Genomic DNA, 20,172 nt, shown 5'->3' with positions numbered 1-20,172 from the left:
AGCCTTATCCCAGCTTTCATACAGTGAGAGGCAGGATATGCTCTGGACAGGTCACCAGCCTGTTGCAGTTCTAACACAGAGAGAAAGACAACCATGCTCACACTTGCAGTCAATTTAGAATTGACAGTTAACCTTACATGCATATCTTTGGTCTAGGGGACAAGACCAGAGTACCAAAAAAGAACCCACACAGGCACAGGAGAACAATGAAACTCTACACAAAAAGGTCCCAGCTAGTCAGTGGGTTTAAACCCTGAACCTTCTTATTGACTACCTCTAAAGTTACATATGTATTGGTTTATTAGAGAGAGGTGTATGTACGGTATTTTGATAACAGTTGAAAAATCAAATCACTGGGATTTCTAAATACCCTGGCATCCATTAATACTGCCATATATCCCAAGCTTAGTGTTACATTAGTTACACTTGTAGTTTTTAGTTGGTGGCTTTTCCATTTGGAGCAAGGTCTGCATAGTGCTGGATGTTGTTTACCTCATAAAGCAGTGCTAGCATACTTGTAACACCAACCTATCAACATATGGCTGCCATTAGAAATGGGGAACAAATCATTAAATCAAATATAGGTACAGTAGAGGTCTCAAGACATAGCAGTTTCAGTTTAGGGTGCACATCTTCAGAAAGTTCTTCAGCCAGTTGTGAGAGTTAAAAACTGCTCTTTTTTTATTAAAGATCGTGACTGTGTTGTGACTTGGTTAGCCTGAGTTCCTGAACCTCTGGATTTTGTAGGGCTGTCTTGGTTGACACACCTTTGCAATGTCGCATGGAGATTTGTGTCATGCCACTGGATTGGCAGACTGGGGTGGGGGTCCCAATCTTTGAGAAGCGGGACCAGAGGGCTCCAGCTATCAGGGGATCACACTCTTCAGCCTCCCCTGGAGGGTATATGCCAGGGTGCTGGAAAGGAGGGTCCTTCCAGTAGTCAAACCTCACATCCAAGAGGAACAATGCTATGCCTAGACATAATTTATAGGCATAGCCAAGTGGTGGAAGGCTTTCACCCTGGTGGCCTCAGAATTTCATCTCTGCTTTTTGCAGATGATGTGGTCCTGTTGGTTTTATCAGGTAGTGGCCTCCAGCTCACACTCGAACAGTTGCCAGCTAAGTGTGAAGCAGCTGGTTCGGAGCATGTCCTACTGGGAGGAGGCCCATCCTGGATGAGCAGGAGGAGGTGGCTGGAGTGAGAGAGAGGGGCCTGGGCTTCTCTGCTTAGGCTGCTGCACCATGACCCTGCCCCGGATAAGAGGAAGAAAATGGATGATTGGACATTGACTGTGACTCTGTTTCTTTGTGTATTTCAGGGGCAGGCTTTGGTCGTCTGGTTGGAGAAGGCATGGCAGCCTGGTTCCCAGATGGAGTTCACGCAGATGGTACCATCTACCCCATATTGCCAGGAGGCTATGCTGTCGTGGGTAAGTTAAAGACACATCTTGTTCAGCTAGCTCTCACTCTCGTCACAACTCTAAATGTTTTTGGTGCCTTAAAAGATATTCACCATTCTGATGTGATTTAGTTTTTAAAATATAAACCTGTACACACATTTTTTTTTCTCATTAGCGTTCTGTGGAGCACTTTCACTTTTATTCCTTTTGCCATAAAAGATTAATGATGAAAAATATTTCCTGTACTGGAATTCATCAGTTTCCAGCTCCAAGTTAAGGCTCTACGTTTATCCTTATTAAAGGAGACATAGAATATGAACAGACTCAAACACTCAAGAAAAAGCAAAATGTAATTTAGAAAGACAAAGACAAGAAATTTCTTTGCAACGCTCATATGGTAAATGGACTGGTTCTTATATAGGGGTTTTTCTACTCTACTTTGACCACTCAAAGAGCTTATACAATATCCCTCGTTCACGTAAGCACTTCTTTCTATGCTTAAGTGCTTTCTATCTAACATTCACATGCATTCCTACTCCGGCGGTTGAATTGGTTCAGTATCTTGCCCAAAGATCCTTTGGCAAGCAGCAAGGGATCAAACTGACAACCTTCCAATTAGTAGATGACCTGCTCTACCTCCTGAGCTACAACCACCATCAGAAGGCATATGAGCCATCTGGTGGCTCATAATGCCAAGCCAAAAGTAATGTTAAGAAACAGATGTTGTGTTGTTGCTTGGCAAAGGTGTATTTTGCTTTATGTGGAGGCTGAATTATGTACTTGAACAATATGCATTGATGAAAAGTAATTTAAGTGTTAAAAGAACATACTGATAAGAAAGTTTGCTGTTCTTCTGCATTTTAGATTCTTCCTTAGCCGGAAACGTCTGACTGTATAGAATTCTGTGAAAATGAACTACCAAACAAGACACATACAATGTCATTATTTATTAAACAAATATTAATTCAAAATGTAGAAGCAGTGTGTGGCTAAATAGTACACTTCCATAGGAACAGCTTCCATAAACATTCATAGGGTAAGTAGTAGCTAGTTGCTGGTAATTTAAATGCACCTAATTGATCATCAGCAAGTGTGAACATCTCTATGAAAGCAGATGCTTTGGCAGTTTGCTGGGCTAGAGTATTCAGGTGTGTATTAACACAATGCCAAGGAGAAAAGATATCAGCAATGTTTGCTGCCCGTCAGTGTGGAAAGGGTTATAAGGTCAGTTGAACTTGCATCTTGCTGTCACTAAGTTGCCCAAGAACTCCTCTGTATGCTAAAGTGTTCTTGAGTCAAATGTGATGCCATCTGTCTGACAGCTAAAGCTTGGCTCAAACTGGGTCATGCAACCAGACAATGATCCCAAGCACACCAGCAAATCTGCAAAAGAATGGCTGAAAAAGAGGTGGACTGACTAAGTCAACCTTTATGGGGTGGCAATGGCTCAGGAGGTAGAGCAGGTTGGTGGTTCGATTCCTGGCTACTCCAAACTGCATGCCAAAGTATCCTTGGGCAAGATACTGAACCCCAAGTTGCTCTTCGATGCAATCGATGTGTGTGAATGTTACATAGTAATTAGCTACAGAAGGAAGTGTTTGTATGAATGGGTGTGAATGGGTAAGTGCAAACATATTGTATAAAGCACTTTGAGTGTTCAGCTAGAGTAGAAAAGCGCTATATAAGAACTAGTCCATCTACCTCAAACTGATTACAGTATTTGTGAGTCACTAAAACACTAAACGCCATTCCCTAAACCAAATCCACAGTGGCCTAAACAAATTTCTCAAATCACTCTGTCATGTACTGAATGGAGGAAGGACCCTTGTGCAGGACACAGAATCCATTGAAAGCAGACACTTTATTTTGGGGACAGATTCAAAACAGGAGAAAGCAAACAAAGTCTCCCTCCGAGGTCTCCTCTTGTACTGGTTCGGAGGATCCGTGGGCACAGGCAGACGCAGACACACACTAAAAGTTTCCTCAACTTGAATGTCTCCTGGAACAGGCTGGGTCTGCACAGAAATAATGGTTATAGCAGGGAATTGGACATAAATTCAAAATCACTGAGCTAGAGTACTGCACCTTGCAGCTACAACAATCTGGTGGTGACTGAGGAGATCCTCCCATCATAAATAGGCTATCCCTGATGAACCTTCATCTGCAGCAGGTGTGTGAGTCAGGTGATCTCCCACAGGTGAAGCACTAGCTACAGGGAGGACATCATCCACAGCCGCATGCAACCAAGACAAGCCCACAAACATACCAACACAGAATGGAATGGGGAGCAGGATAAGAAAGAAAACAAAAACAAACTGGTGGCCAGCCAGGGAGAGCTCCAGGGACCATGATACACACACTCTTTTGGCCAAACCGTGAACACAGTTCAGGGACTTAGACACATCCGGTGCAACTCAGTCACTCTCTTTTGCGAAACAGCAAACACATCCTCAGTCACTAAACACACTTCACACGTGTGTTGCTAGACCTTAAACACAGTCTCAGTCATTTCACACCTGTGTTGCAAAACCATAAACACTGGCAGCAGAATGCAAACACAATTCTAACACCACTGTCTAACACAGCAACTCACAATTGAACACACATGTGTCCAGTGATGTGAGCAGCCCAGCTGGGCAGGGAAAAAAGTCAGCTTAGTGTGTAGGTGGCACATGTGCATCTACAATGGACAGACACGTACAGAGAGGCAGTGGAGGAAGAGCGCGCGTGAGAGGTGGCGGACGAGGAGGAAGAGGACAAGGATGACGAGAACAGTCATCACCAATGAGATACGGGCAACCATTGTACATCATGTCCCGGTCCACGGGATGACCATGAAGGAAGCAGGACAAAGGGTCCAACCTGAGCAGATTCTCTGTGGAAGCATCATCAGGACATTCATTGTTCCATGCTGTACAACATTTGACACACAGTATGCCACACTGCAGGTACTGTGATGTTCATTACAATGCAATGTCCACTGGCAATATACATTTGTATAAGTGCATTCCTCCTTTCCCAGAACTGAACAACAACCACATGCGGGTGGCAGGAGTGCCCTTTTCACCCAGCATGTGGAAGTCCCTGGCCAGCGGGGTGGTAATGTCACCCTCTGTGCAGCCATTGGTATCTGGGGGGGGGGGGGTCCTCCACTGTCATGCTAACCTAACACCGGACATCTCCTCACATTCCTGGGTGGTACAGGATTGCATGGCTGTGCGTGAACAGCTGGATCAGCAAGCAATGTCTCCTGTATACGTCATAGTTTGGGACAATTTGAACTTTGACTACCAGCCATACACCAGGGAGAATATATTGGAGGCAATGGAACACGCATGTGACAATGTTATGTAGAGTCCTGTCAAGGCTGGATTCAGCACAAAAGGGGGGGTTTTCCCCCATTGCCTGCCAAGAGACTGCATTGCTTGTGATGTGGATGAGGTCCTCTGGCCGGATCCCACATAGACTGAATCTGTGTCCTACAGTGCGGTGCTTTTCATGTGCTTCTTGTTTTTATTTCTTTTTTTGTCTACATTCAGCACTGTCATGTCACTCTGACTGTGGTAGTGTTTCACTGTACACACTTGGAATAAACATTTTCTGTTGACTACATGCCCTGGATGCTGTGTCTTAAATTGTTTGATGTAGTGTGTAACAGATGGTCTTTTTAAATATTTTTTTTACTTGCTCTGTGTGTGATCTGACCACAGTGTTTGGTTTTGCACACAGGCAACTTATTTTTGCAGTGATGGTTTGATTTTGACAGGGAAGTCTGGGGTTTTGTGAAATTAGCTAGAATGTTTTTGGATTTGTGTTTAAGGTTTTGGGAAAATGGGTGGTGGACTCATGAAATGCGTTTTAGCAATTCAGAAATACTGTAAAATGCTGTGGTGGGACCTTAAGAGAGCTGTGCATAAACAAATGCCTGCCAAAATTTGATGTGAGACACTGATAAAGTCATACAGAAAATGATTACTTCAAGTTTTTGCTGCTAAAGGTGGTTCTACAAGTTCTTGAATCACAGGGCGTACTTAGTTTTTCACACATTGCTTATGCAGTTTGGCACGTGCAATATCTGTTGGTGTTAATCTCAGGTTGTATTTACTTATGCCATCATCATATGTCATAGCCAGATGGCTGTTGACAAAACTTGACATTCAGCACTATGGACACAGTGTTCTGCAGTGTGTACAAGAGACCCAAAGTTCAGTCTAGTCCGTTCTTTGACCTCATCTATCTTCTTGGGTGTCCTCTCATGCATCTTCCCTCAACCAAACCTTGGAGAACTGTGTTGGCAAGGGTACCCTTTGCTCTCATAACGTGTCTGAACCAAGCAATTTTTTCCTTTTGATCATATCCTCAAAACAATCACAGGGGCCAAGAACCTCGGTAACCAATTTTCTGAGCTTCTGGTTTGAGGTGTAGCTGGTCCAGTGGATGTTGAGAACCCACAGGAAGCATTTCATCTCACAGGCAGCAATTCTTTTTGTGAGATCTGCATTAAAGGTCTATGATTCACAAGTATATAGAAAGACTGCAAACAGTAGTGTGCAAAGTAGCTGGAATTCTGACCTAATGCTGATTCTGTCTCGCCAAACTGTCTTCATCCTGGCAAGGCCCGCTGTCACCTTGGCAAGTCTGGCTTTTACGTCCCTAGTGGAATTTTCATCTTGCCCCTAGCTAGGTAGGCATTTGCTCCAGCTTTGTTTCTTTTATGTATGTTGAGACCTGTGCTGTATGCCCAAACATGATTGTTTTGGTTTTTGTGAGGCTGATCTCTATGCCATATCTTCTGTTGGTGCTATCAGATGGGAGATGGATGCACAGTCTCTTTCAGAAAGTCTGTTCCTTTCTGTGCAATAACTATTTACCTCACTACTTCCACTGCCTGGTCTTAAATTAATGTATAGTGTATCAATACTCAATCTCATTTATTTGGTTTGCACTGTATACATAGCCATATATAGCTAATCTCATTCGTCTTTTTTTTTTATAATTAAGTTTTACTATATTTTAGTTTTCATATTGCACTGCTGCTGATTAAAGGGAGTTACTATCCAAGTTTCACTGTATTCTTGTACAATGACAAGATCTCAACTAGACTAGAAAAGCGCTATATAAAAACTTTTACCATCCATATTGCCAGGAAACTGCAGGTTGCTTATGGATCTTCCTCCAACTTTCACTGGTTCCCTGCCCTCAATTGGGGCCTCCTGCATTATTTTCTCCAGAAATATATTGCAAAGTGTTGGCCAGAGAAGGCATCCCTGTCTAATGCCAAAAGAGGTAGGGAAGCATTCACTGAGCTCACCAGCACATTGTACTACACTTTCTGATGTATTCTACAATGCCTGGATACTGTTGATGAGCCATCTACTGATTTTGAATCTTCTTATCACTGCCCAATTCAATTCAGTTCAATTTTATTTATATAGCACCAAATCACAACAAACAGTCGCCTCAAGGCGCTTTGTATTGCGGGTAAAGACCCTGCAATAATACAGAGAAAACCCAACAGTCAAAACAACCCCCTATGAGCAGCACTTGGCGAGAGTGGGAAGGAAAAACTCCCTTTTAACAGGAAGAAACCTCCAGCAGATCCAGGTTCAGGGAGGGGCAGTCATCTGCCGCGACCGGTTGGGCTGAGGGGAGAGAAAAGACATGCTGTGGAAGAGAGCCAGAGATGAATAACAATTAATGATTAAATGCAGAGTGGAGTATAAACAAAGTAAATAAGGTGAATGAAATATGCCCAGAGTCCATAATGCCATACTCTGTTGAAGCACTTCTTGTAGACCATAAAGTTATGCAAATTTGATTTCCAAGATCTCTGTACTTCTCACAGATAATCCGTAAGTTGAATATCTGTTCACATGTAGATCTGCCCTTCTGTAAACCAGCTTGCTCCTTAGCTTGGATGGCTTCTGCTTGGAGCTGTATGCACTTCAGTAAGCCCTTCAGGAGAATCTTGCTGTTGTTGCTGACTAGACTACTGGTTCTGTCGTCTTCATACTTTCTAGGATTGCCTTTCTTGGACAGTGGAATAATGATCGAAGTGGTCCACTCTTCAGGCCATTGTCGAGTCTGCATAACTTTGTTGCAGATCTTGGTGTACAGTTTCACCACTGGTTCACCACCGAAGATTAGTAGCTCAGCTGGAATATTGTCAGTTCCAGGTCACTTTCTGCCTTCTCTTTGCCACAGTTGATTTCTCTGTGAGGATTATGCCATCTTTGTCTTCAATGCAGCCATTTCCTCTGATATCTGGTTTAATCAGCTATTTGATAGTTTGGTAGGTCAACTTAGTATTGTTGCTGTTGAAATCTTTTTTCTATTCTTGAGCATCTCTCTTTTATCCACTTTTCTTTGGTGTGCTTAAGATAATTCTTTATATCCCTGCTAATGGCCCTATATGCTTCACAGTCAGACTTTAACCTTTTTGCCATCAAGGCTCAGCAGTGGTCACACTTGTCAAGAATTTCTGGTGTGACCCATTGATTTCTTGATTTCCTCTTCTTCCCATTTATCTATTCATCAGTCGAGATAAAGGCATTCTGTGCTCTAATGCTAAGTTCTTTGTGCTAAGTGTTTTCTCTAACTGTAGGAGGGGAGCAAATCTACCATCAGTGGTTGTCTGGTATGCATTCAGATACCTGGGTTTTATAATTTGTCTAGGTTGTATTTCACTCTAAGATTAGTCTTCTTGGACAGTTGCTTTAGTTGAAGGTTCATCGTGGTTAGAACAAGATGATGGTTATCCCCTATATCTGGGTTTGGACTTGGTGTGGTTGAAGCTGCTGACGAATCTTCTGTCAACCAATATGTAGTTTATGAGGCTTTGAGACTTTCCATCTGAGGAGTGCCATACAGCCTTATGACTGCGCTTCTGTTGACTGAAATTGTTGAGTAGTGCCAAGTTGGGTATATGCCCAAATTCAGTGAGACCACGATCACTGGTTTCTCTCATGCCAGGTTTTCCAACTGTGCCTTTCCAGTGTGTAAATACATCACTTCCAACTTTGGCATTCCAATCACCATCAACCATGATGATATCTTACTTAGTGGTCTATAACATGACATAATTGACCTCTGTATAGAATCGAGCTAGAGTCTTCTCGCTGGCATCTGTAGGTGTATACAATTGAACTATGGACATGTTGAAAGGCTTTGCACTTACTTGTTCTGAGATTGGTCTGAACTTGAGTATAGCCAGCACTGTGTCTTTGTGGACAATGAACCCAATTACATGTAACCTCTTGGTTAAGTCTCCACAGGATTACCAGTAGAAGGCAGCAATTGCAATTTTTATTACATTACATTTTTTGGAGAAAATATAATGAAGTTCCTTTTTTTTATTGTATTAGTTGAAAAAGTAAATTTTTTTCCCCTTAAAGGCATAGGGGAGAAAGTTGTGAGGAGGCGAACATGAATTTGGCTGCTTGAGAATGTATGGTGGAAACAGTGTTGTGTTTTCTTGTATCAGACTCTTTGAGCGAATTAATTTCCAAAGCTGAAGTTTGATTTTGTAAATTAGATTAAAAATGTGTTCTATTAAATGTGCAGCTTCATGTAAATGATTTGAAGATATAGAACACAGAATATAATATAGAAGATACGTGTGTTCATGTATTTACTGTGAATGCTGCAAAGCATTCACAGTATTGTTCTTGTACTCCAAAAACCTTCGGTCGCTAAAAACTCAAGCAGCGTTTGGGCTACGGACACCGTTCTGGTATCAAAACGTTCAGCCTGTTCTGGAGATTTGTGCTATTACTTTTCTTTTTTGTAACCTTTATACTTTTTAAGATATTGAACTTTTTATAATCTTCATTTTTGCCATTCAAAATGAATGGGGAAGTTTCAAATCCTTTTCAAATCCTTTCAGGCTTTAAAAGCTAATAAGTTCAGCAGACTTTCAGCTAGAAAAACCATTTAAACTTTAAAATGAAGCCAAGCCTTTCAGCTATTCAGCTATTACTTGGCTATCTTTTACGGTTTAAGCACAGTGAGCGTTTAAGTTTAAGGTGTTTTTTCAGCCGTTTCAGAGTTTATAATGGTTGTGTATTGCATTTGCTAGAGTGGGAGCCTGATTAGTAGAGTGGGAGGCTTCAAAACTTTCAGGTGGAAAATTTATTTTTAAACTGCCGCCGTGTCCACATTCTTTGCGCTACAGCCATCATTTTATGCTCAAAATATAGAGCTGCTTCTCTACTTTTAAACAATGTGTCTCTAAACCCTGTCAAATGTACACTTTTTAAACTGTAAGCATTCAAACAGAGGGAGTACCTTCCAACTCCTTCATTAACCTCCATAGTAATTTCAGAGAGGTGATTTTCTCCAAAGCAGAAATGAGCACCTTTTTTAAACTGCTCCCACGGCCACATGTTTGAGCCCAGGAAAATAAAAATTACACCAGTGTTTAGAGCAGGTCCTTGTGACGATCACAGTTCAAAAATGATTTTGATAGGAGCTACGGTTTTTGACTTAGAAGCAGTTATTTGACAAGTGCGCCGAGGCAAATTTGACAGAGTGCATGCATCTCATCAGGTAAGCAGTGCACCTGGCAGGTGTTTTCAATTGGCGCATTTACAAGCATTCAGCTTGGCAGAGCTCTCCAATATGTATGCTTGCAAACCTCACTGCTTGTGTGACACTATTGTTGGCTCAGTGGTAGAAAAGGGGACCATCAATGCACAAGAAGCAGACAGAGCAGGTTCAAGTCCCACTTTACTCCAAACTTTAAAAATTTTCCATTGAGCATTCATTCACCAGCTTAAACTCTTTCAGCCAGATTTAAGCTCTTTGGAGCATTTCCTGGCATTTCAGCTAGAGACACCATTTAGGCTTTAAAATAAAGCCGAGCCTTTCAGCTATTCAGCTGTTCAGCTGTTCACCAGTTCAGCTATCCAGCAGTCCAGCAGTCCAGCTGTTAAGCTGTGCTTTGAAATGTAATAAGTTCAGCATACATTCAGCTAGAGACACCATTTAAGCTTTAAAATAAAGCCAAGCCTTTCAGCTATCCAGCTATTCAGCAGTTCAGCTATTCAGCAATTCAGCAGTTCAGCTGTTGAAGCCTATTCAGCAAATAAAGTTTCAGCTCTTTGAAGCATTTCTTAGCATTTCAGCTGCAATCTTTCAGCTTGCAGCATTCACAGTGCATTTTCTTCAGGAAATGCTTTTTCTAGTTAGAATTGTTGCCTTGTATTTATTTAAAAGACATATTTGTAAGCATTATTGTAAATGTCTCATAGTTAGCAAAAAGGCTTTTATTCATCTGAGACCATTAAACATATGCAATGTGCAGACAGAAAGTTCAGCTACTGTGCATACAAGAAGCCAGCACTGTACCTGGTTTATCTAGTTTCCCCTTCAAGCTTGTCTTCTTGTGCATTGCTGGAACACATCTGGTGCTCATACGCCTGTTTGGAGATGGATATTTGCAGTTTCACTGTGTGCCTCAAATTTGTGCAGAGCACAAACATCAAGATTTTTTCTCAAAATGACAAAAAAAAATTCAAGTTGGAGATGTTATGGAAATTTATTTATCAAATGACAAGAGTCCATCAAGTGGTTTTATTCTCGTACGAGAAGAAGTCACACACACACAAAGGAATGTATATGAGTTCTGAATCTTGCACAGAAACACAATGTACTTATACCCTTTTACACCCCCCTGTTCTCCCCCTCCTTAACCCACCAATAAAGAAGAAGAGATCCTCTCCCAGTTAGATGTAACTACATAAAGAGAAATTAACCAGAAGGACACTAAAACTAAAGAATGTGACCCCATTAACAGAGAGGGTCCTGAGAGAGGAAGGGTGTGTGTAGGTTACAAATAAGGGAATGGTCATCTGGACAGTTTTTACAACCTACAGTTCACTTCATGGTCACACACTCCATAGTTGAACAACATATAAGAGGTTAAAGTAAAATTTTCCATCACAGAGACCAACAAATTCTCTGGTTATATAAACAAAACAAATGCAGAACAGCCAAAAACTGCAGTTCCTCTGATGGCCACTTAAGCCTGGCTCCAAAAGCAAAATGTTTTAACATCAACTCCCAAACAGTATTAGAAAGTGTGTTTACAGCCTGGTAGAAAAATAATTTTGGTCTGTATAGATAGTCTTCCTATTCATAACCACTCTTTCTAGCAACCAAGTGTGCTAGCATTAGCATTGATCTATCACTCCTTTTTATTCAAATATGTGACCCGATCTGGCAAAATGAGTTGGAAGCGCCTTGAGGTGACAGTTTGTTGTGATTTGGCGCTATATAAATAAAATTGAATTGAATTGAATTGGAAGTCGCAGGGGGAAACTCTTAGGCTAATAACATATGAATCAGCGCACTATATTGCGGGTCATTCCTGGGTTCACGGGATGTTCTTAGAAAGGGAGAGATTGCTTACATGTTTTGAGCTCTATTATTGGCTACCACTGATGTTATCATTAAAAATGTAATTATTACCTCCGCCAAGGAGGTTATGTTTTCGGTCGCGCTGGTTTGTCTGTCTGTTTGTTTGTATGTCAGCAGGATTACTCCAAAAGTTATGAATGGATTTTGATGAAATTTTGTGGAGTGGTTGGAAATGACAAGAGGAAGAAGTGATTCAATTTTGGCGGTGATCCGGATCACGATCTGGATCCAGGAATTTTTTTAAGGATTCTTCACTATTGTGGGTTAGGGGATTATTGTTGTCTGGGAAAGATGAAAGATTATTTCACAGTATTTTCGATACACGTATTACAGCGTCAGTGACCCTATGGCCTTGGCGGAGGTTTGCGCTCTCTGAGTGCTTCTAGTTTTAATGATGACATCACTGCAAGTGTTTTTTTTTGTTCTGTTATTTTTAAACATCATCAAAAGAAACAGTTTGAGACTGAAAGAAAGACCATTGAATTCCTCAATACTCTAGGTTACATTTACCACAGTGTCTAATCTCTCTTAAATATAGGTATACGTACAGTGGATAGAATACTAGTAAAACAAGTCATTTAAACTACTGTGAAACAAAATATTAAGATTATTTCTCTTTTAGGAATTAATTCCTGATAAAGTGAAATTTGAAAGTTACAAATTTCAGCAGCTCATCAGAATTATCAATCAATAGTTCTCTTTGTCATACGCCTGGGGACAGTAAAATTTTATTTATTGCTCTTTGAAATCACAATATTGAGCCATCTCTCATTTTTCTGATGATTTTTTCGATGATTGAAGAAGAAGAAGAAGAAGAAACAGCCTTTATTGTCCCACAGAGGGGAAATTTGGGTGTAACAGCAGCCGCAGTTATTATAAATATAAATAAAGATATAATAATTCACACTATTAAGAAAAGAATATATATAAAATCAACAAACAATATTAACCTTAATACTACTAATAATAATAACACTATATACAATGTACATTGATGCCCTTAAATGCCACCCACAGGATCCCTGTATAAAGCTGCAAACCCCACCTTCAAAACCACACATCTAACTAATTATTTCAGCACTTTTTTCTTTCTGTTACTCCTCTGACCCTGCTGTCCTCTCCCCAACCAAAAGGTGCCGCAGCCTTGTCAGGAGCAGTCACCCACACAGTTTCCCCCGCAGTCATGGTGTTGGAGATGACCGGCCAGATCTCCCACATCATGCCAGTGATCATAGCAGTGATCCTGGCCAACATTGTGACCCAGTCTCTGCAGCCCTCCCTGTACGACTCCCTCATCAGGGTCAAGAAGCTTCCCTACCTGACAGAGCTGGGACGGAGTCACCGCAAGTATGTACATGCTGGACAAACACCACCACACCACTGTCATGACAGATGAGATTACAAATAAGTTTTGATTTTTGAAATGCCAAATAAGCAGATTGTTAACTACTAATAAAACAGCTAATAATAATTGAGAACAAACTGGTAAAGCTTTATAGTACTATGTACAAGATTGACGAGTATTTATAACAATGCTGCAGCTCTACACAACTGAAATGTTTATCATACACAACAAGCTGTTTCAGTGTTAAAGTCCTGAAGTATCATTTATGGATCATTTATGGATCAAATTGTTAAGAAAGTCAACTTTATGATTTAAGGAAATAAATAATTCAGTGTTTTGGGAGGTACATTTATTCACTTTGATAATGAGTTTGATGAAAAGATCAGAACACTACCTGGCAAAGAAAAAAGCACCAGTGTGTTAACTTGTTGTGTGTTACTAGGCTAGTTTTTGGGGTGGTTCATCTCTAAACAATATTGCACCTATAACCAGGAAGTTTCAAATTAGGTAGTTGTTCTGATTTGCTGATATATAAATGAAATGAAATTTAATGTAATTTAATTTAACTGGTCTGCCTCATTTAAGATCAAAGTGGGTTGTGTGCAGCCCACAATGTAAAATGAGTTTGACATCCCTACTCGAAACATTCTATTTAAAAACAAGTTACTACACAGATACAATATTCAGCACATAAAATACCCCAAATAAGAAAAATAAACAGTAAACAGGGTGATTAAGCCAGCTCACTGGTGCCAACTCTGAACTTATGCTAGGAAATGATGGATGGATGGATTTTTATTTATTAGGAATTTAACTTAACTAAATGCTAACAACAATGTTAGCTGCTTCAAATTAATATCATAATCCTCATTGTGTTTATTTGTAGAATATTGCCAAGAGTTCATAAAAATTAGTCAAAAAAATAGCAATGAGAGAAGCATGCCTTAAATCCTCTTCTGTAACACAGTTGGCTTCAGGCTTGGGAGAAACTGCCCCCCATAATAAACTCAATAAAATAAACGGTTGAGGTGCTGATTTTCTGTCCCACCAATCCACTCTTTTCCCTGCACATCGCAGGCGAGGAAAAGAGACAGACGGTTTACCTCCGATGTCAGTGATCAGGTCCTTTGCTTTGCCTGTTTGGAAAAAAAAAACCCTGTTTTCCACTTTTCATTTGGCCATTTTGTCGGGGTCATGCAGCTTGAATGTCACTGTAAAAAGTGCTGACCGATGTTTTTATCCCTTGATCACTGATCAATGAGTCACTGGCAAAAACGGGTTAGCGCACAGGTCTTCATCTGCGCAGCAGCTGTTGCAGGGCATTGAGGAATTTGTAGTATAAGTGGTGGGAGCACTACTTACCTGCAGGCCATTAACAATAGCTGTATGAAATCATGATGTGGATGTGGCCCGCGGACCTTGAGTCTGACACATGTGCTGTAGGTAGTGTGTCCCCTCTGTGTGTCCCCTCCAAGCAGAATGTTTTTTCACTCAAACTGGAAATTACCTGGTTGACGTGTTGACAGTGTGAGGTGTTATTGGATTGACTGGTCGGCTGAAAGAAGGATGTGCTGTCAGTATTGTATGTGGAGTGGAGTGGCTACCACTGTTACAGATCCAAGCTGGTGATGGTTCATCAAGGGAAAAAAAACAAAAAAACAAAAACTATTGCCAAAGCATGATACTCATAAACAATTTTAGAAGTTGGTAATGTCAGACGATTCAGAGGAATGTTTTCTTTAATACTTTCATGAGTCCATCTTTCTTCTTTTTCTCAACTTTATAACCACTTGATAAATGTCTCTCCTCTTTTCTCATTTCAGGAAGAATAATATTCATGTGGAGGACTTCATGGAGCGTGACGTGCAGTACATCACACTCAAGTGCTGCTACAGAGACCTGCATAACGTCCTGCTGATGAGCCAACTCAAGACTCTGGCACTGGTGGAATCAGCTGGTCAGATACTAATACACACACACACACACACACACACACACACACACCCTTGTAGAGACCAGAGTAAAGTCTAAGTAACACATTAGATTTCAATGTTCATGTAAGTGTATGACTCACTACTCTTGAAATCAAACCTGCTTGCATATGAACAATACATAAGAATCATAAGAATGTATAAGAAGCCACATGACTGTTTATCTGTCTCTGTAGCACATGGACACAAACTTAAAAAGGTGTGCATATCTAATGCATAATTTTAAAGGGTCATAAATGTTTACAAATTGAAATTTGGAGCCACCACAGGTCACAATGAACTCTAAAACTACCAATGGGTAGAATAAATTGCTATTAGGCCCATTATGAGCATTTTTTATATACTCAACCTCATTGTTACTTTCAATCAGTAACAACTTATTTTATTGCATTTTATGATAAAACCTGTACTGGCCAATAGCACAACTATTGAATAATTAATTGTTGATTTATTCTAAAATCACCCCCTTATTGGCCTTATCCATTTCCTTTGATTTGAAGAAACTTGAAGCTCCAACACTTTAAGATTTGACTCTTAGAATACTTTTGGTGTAGCTGCCTCTTTTGAGTTTCGAGACTTTTGGGAACATCTGTACCCCTACGTGGCCGCATAGCTTTGCTGGTGTGTGGTTTAAAAATGACAACACAAATTATGTGACAATTGGATACGTGGCCCTCTCTGATTAAACAAGTACTCAGTTACAATCTCTTGAGGTTGTTTGCCTTTCATCCACATTCCTTTCTTATGTCGTTCTTGGCTAGTGAATTTTTTAGCTTGCATCTACCGCCCTCACCCCAGCCACCTCCTCTAGCTTATCCTGGGGATCACTGAGGCATTCCCAGGCAAGCCTAGTAACATAATTTCTCCATTTATTATATTTCTTAGCTGTTTTCTTTTATAACATAATCATTTTCTCATGTCCACTCTGACCATTTGTCAGATTTGTTTGGGTAACTGTCATTATCCATTGTGTAAATATCACACATTCACTGCGTTACTTGCTTTTCTTTTCTCAGCTGAGCTCTCTGCAGTGCCACAAGATGTTTGGAATCTCGTGCATTTAGCTCACCTCTTGTTCCTAAAACATGTTTACACCCTCTTCTCTTTTCTCACCTCCAAAAACCTGCCCCTCCACCCCCTTTAACTTCTTCTTACCTCTCCCTCCTTTCCTGTGTCTCCTCTCCCAGAGTCAATGATCCTGTTGGGTTCCATCAAGCGTTCCCAGCTCCAGTCGCTGCTCTCACAGAAACTCGGCTGCACCAGACGTCTGCAGAACATCAGGGAATGGGCTGCTGAGGAGAAGAAACGCCTGTCCACTCCATCCAACCCAGCCAGCGATGACAACAGCAGCCAGCAGGCCAGTCAGGAAGTCCTCTGCCAGGTGAGAGGTCAATGGATGACAGATGTATAACTACATTTTGGGAACACATTAAAAAAAAAATTTAAATCCTTTTTTGCTTGTTGTTTATTTGTCTCACTGCTCAGTATTTCTCTTTTCCCTTCTCTCTTCCTGCCCTCCCTGAGCCTGGAGGTTTCTTCCTGTTAAAGGGGAATTATTTTCTCCTCTCCACTGCCAAGTGCTTGCTCAAAGGAATCACTGGATTTCTCTATGTATTGTAAGGTCCTGAACTGAATGAATGTGTGAGGGAATTTGTTTTTTCAAAAGAAAGAAATGGAAATGGACAGCCAGGTTAAAGATAAATGTACACATTGGTTGCAGGTACCACACTTCAGTGAATAAACTTTACATTAATCTCCTTTTCCCCTTTCATAAATTTGCACCAAGTAGCTCAGCAGAATGCCCTCAGGCATGGATGTGGAAGTGGGAGCAAGGAGTTTGTTTTATGTACAGTGTTCATTTCTGCCTCCTCTTTTCTTTTACTTTACGCATTCTTACCCCTCTTTGTTACTGCCTGTATTTGTACTAGATGGTTAATGGTTAAATGGTGCTTGTATGTTGGTCGTAGGTGTAAAAGACTCTGTCAGTCATGCAAACCTACCATAGTAGACTCCAAGACTAAAGATGTGAAGCTGTAAATGAGCATAATGGGTCCTCTTTAAAGAAAATGTTAAAGACGGTGTAGAAAAAATTGCATCCAGCCTGTCTAATGTCCACGAATTCAGAGTAGATCAAAGTATTTGCATATGGGCAACTTGACATGGGCATAATTGGATTTGTTTTCCATCTACAGTAACTTAACACAAACATTTGATCTGTGAGTTCTGTTTTGTTTTTCAACACAGTTACCAGATTTTTTTTTTCCTCTTGAAAAATTCATTAACGTAACCTAGCAAAAATGTTTTTAGGTCATGGAAATGGCAACAGGGGAAGTCATTGAAGTCATGAAATTCTACAAGGCCAATGCGCAAATTCTTCTTTTAGCTCTTAACTTAAACTCTAAACTATTTTTCTCTGTTGTCCCCATGTGATTTGTTTTCATTGTGTCGGCCCACAGAAGTCCATCAATTTGTCTGAGTGTGGAAAAAGGAGAAAAAGGTGGTGATCTGTTAAGCACTGGATTGGACCATTTGAGTGCTATTTCTTATCATTGTGTGTGTGTGTGTGTGGGTGTGCGTGTGTGTGTGTGTATGTGTGTCTGTGTGTGTACAGATCTATTCTGACGAGTCATCCATCAGTTCCACTCGTCCAGTACTTCAAAAGCCCCTCAAACCTGCTCTGAAGAGACCCTTTGTGGTGGAGCAACACACTGAGCTTCCCACCGGTAAGAACTACACTTATGCACACAAACACACACAAATAAGAGTTTCTAAACAGTAGACTGATGAGGCAATCAAAAAGAAAGGCAATAGAAAATTTAATAGAAGTGTGGGCAATGGCCTCTTTGTCTCTAAACCCCCAAAATGCTAATAATACCCCTCTATCTGTCTGTTCCTTACATGATGAAAACCTCTTGCAGCTATCTTAATCTTTAACTGTTTTTGCATTTCTCCATTAGGTGTCAAACAGTGTCCTCATTTTTTTATCTCACAGTTTCAAATGGGGTTTTACTTTGTGGCCATGGTTAAGTAATAAAACACTATAACAATTAGACAAAAAAAAATGCATGATGCTGTATGGTATCTTAACAGGGAGACAAGGTTTAGAACATCAAGATTCAGTAGCCAATACCCAGCTTTTGTACCTCTTCGTCCATAAATGCTGGTGCTAAGCTCATAATTGCATTGATTCCTTTTCTGAACTAGCCTGTGTTGTAATCTTAAAATTAAACTTGCATGTTCATTTAATGAAAAGTGCAGGAGGCACTCAGTTGATCTCTAGTTGCGTTTATTTTCCCACCAAAAGAATGAAGTCAAAATACGAAGCTCTGGACCAGCCATGTCTCCCTGACCCTAAGATCAGTTCACAAAGACTGGTGCTCTCTCTGTCCCTGAGCCCGGTTTTATTACAGTTACACAAAGTCATAAAATGGGTGTTGGTGCATCTTCTTCTGTCTTTGCACCTGTTAGTGGGGGTCATCTCCTGTTCCCAATCTCCTGTTGCCTTCCAGCCTTTTGATCTTCCAACCCCCTTTGCTTGTTTCCTGGAGTTCCTGCTTCATGTTGTAAACCAACAAAGCAACAAACACCATGCAGTTCTACCCTTTTATGTCCCATTATTAAAGTCTGGCATGTAAACAAGTAATCATTTTCTACTAACACATTAATAAATATATGTATATATATATATATATATATATATATATATATATATATATATATATATATATATATATAAAACATAATCATAGAACTTATACATCGTTATTTGTAAATCTACCACTAATCTAAGCAAACATGCAAATTTCCCTTCACCTGCAAGTCAGCAAAGTTTGTTTACAGTTGGTACAAAAAATTGTTTTGGCCTTGGTAGTTCATTTCTTCATTTATAACAAGAGTACAGGGGAGGTGATCAATTTGGATTTTGTTAAGGCCTGTAGTTAATGACAAATGCCTACTAGGCCTCACCTCAGCTAATTTCAGTTACTGAACTGGACTGCTCAACTGTGTTGGTGGTTTCTGGGGCATCCCATCCATCCATATATCCATTTTCTTCTGCTTATCTGGCGCTGGGTCACAGGGGGTGTAGCCTAAGCAGAGAAACTCAGACCACCTCCTAAGCTTAGTTCCAGAGGAACTCAGAGGAGCTCCCAGAGAGATATAATCCCTCCAGCATGTACTGGGTCTGCCCCAGGGCCGGAACACCTCACCTAGGAGGTGCCCAAGAGACATCCTACTCAGATGCCACGAACCACCTCAACTGGCTCCTTTCAGTGTGAAGGAGTAGCAGCTCTATTTAGAGCCTCTCACGAATGACTGCACTTTTCACTCTATCTCTAAGGGACAGGCCAGCCACCCTTCGGTAAAAAAGGTCATTTCCACCACTTGTATTTGCGATCTCGTTCTTTCGGTCATGAATGGAATGCCTTTATTGTCATTATACAGGATGTACAATGAGATTGTGACCATAGACAAGGGTAGGGACATAGATCAACCAGTAAACTGACAGTTTCACTTTTGCATTCAACGACCACAGAACGGTGCAGCGTCTGCATCACTGCAGCTGCTGCCCCAACCCGTCTGTCAATCTCCCGCTCCCCTCTTCCCTCGCTTCTGAACAAGACTCCGAGATACTGGAGTGGGCACTCCACCCTTTTATTTGTTGAGGACCATGGCCTCAGACTTACAGGTGCTAATTCTCATACCTGCTGCTTCACACTCTGCTTGTAACCACTCCAGTGTGTACTAGAGGCCACCACCTGATGAAACCAACAAGACCACATCATTCACAAAAAGAAAAGATTCGATTCTGAGGCCAGTTGAGGTGGGAGTTGAAGATCTCACAGACTGGGGCCTCTGCCAGGTGGTTCACTATATGTTTAGGTAAACCAGGTCTTTCCAGCATCCTCCCCGACCACCTGACCAACTCACCACCAGGTACTGATCAGTTGACAGCTCAGCTCCTCTCTTCACCTGAGTGTCCAGAATATACAGCTGCAGATCTGATGAAAATTGATTA

General features: G+C 40.9%; 1 pseudogene; it reads left to right on the top strand.

The window, feature by feature from the left end:
- The window catches only part of LOC115790644 (chloride channel protein 2-like), a 92,934-nt pseudogene that overhangs the window by 54,337 nt on the left and 18,425 nt on the right, over window positions 1–20,172 (top strand).

Source organism: Archocentrus centrarchus, chromosome 13, assembly GCF_007364275.1.
Source record: "Archocentrus centrarchus isolate MPI-CPG fArcCen1 chromosome 13, fArcCen1, whole genome shotgun sequence".
NCBI lineage: Eukaryota > Metazoa > Chordata > Actinopteri > Cichliformes > Cichlidae > Archocentrus > Archocentrus centrarchus.
This window is presented reverse-complemented; position numbering and strand designations above follow the sequence as displayed.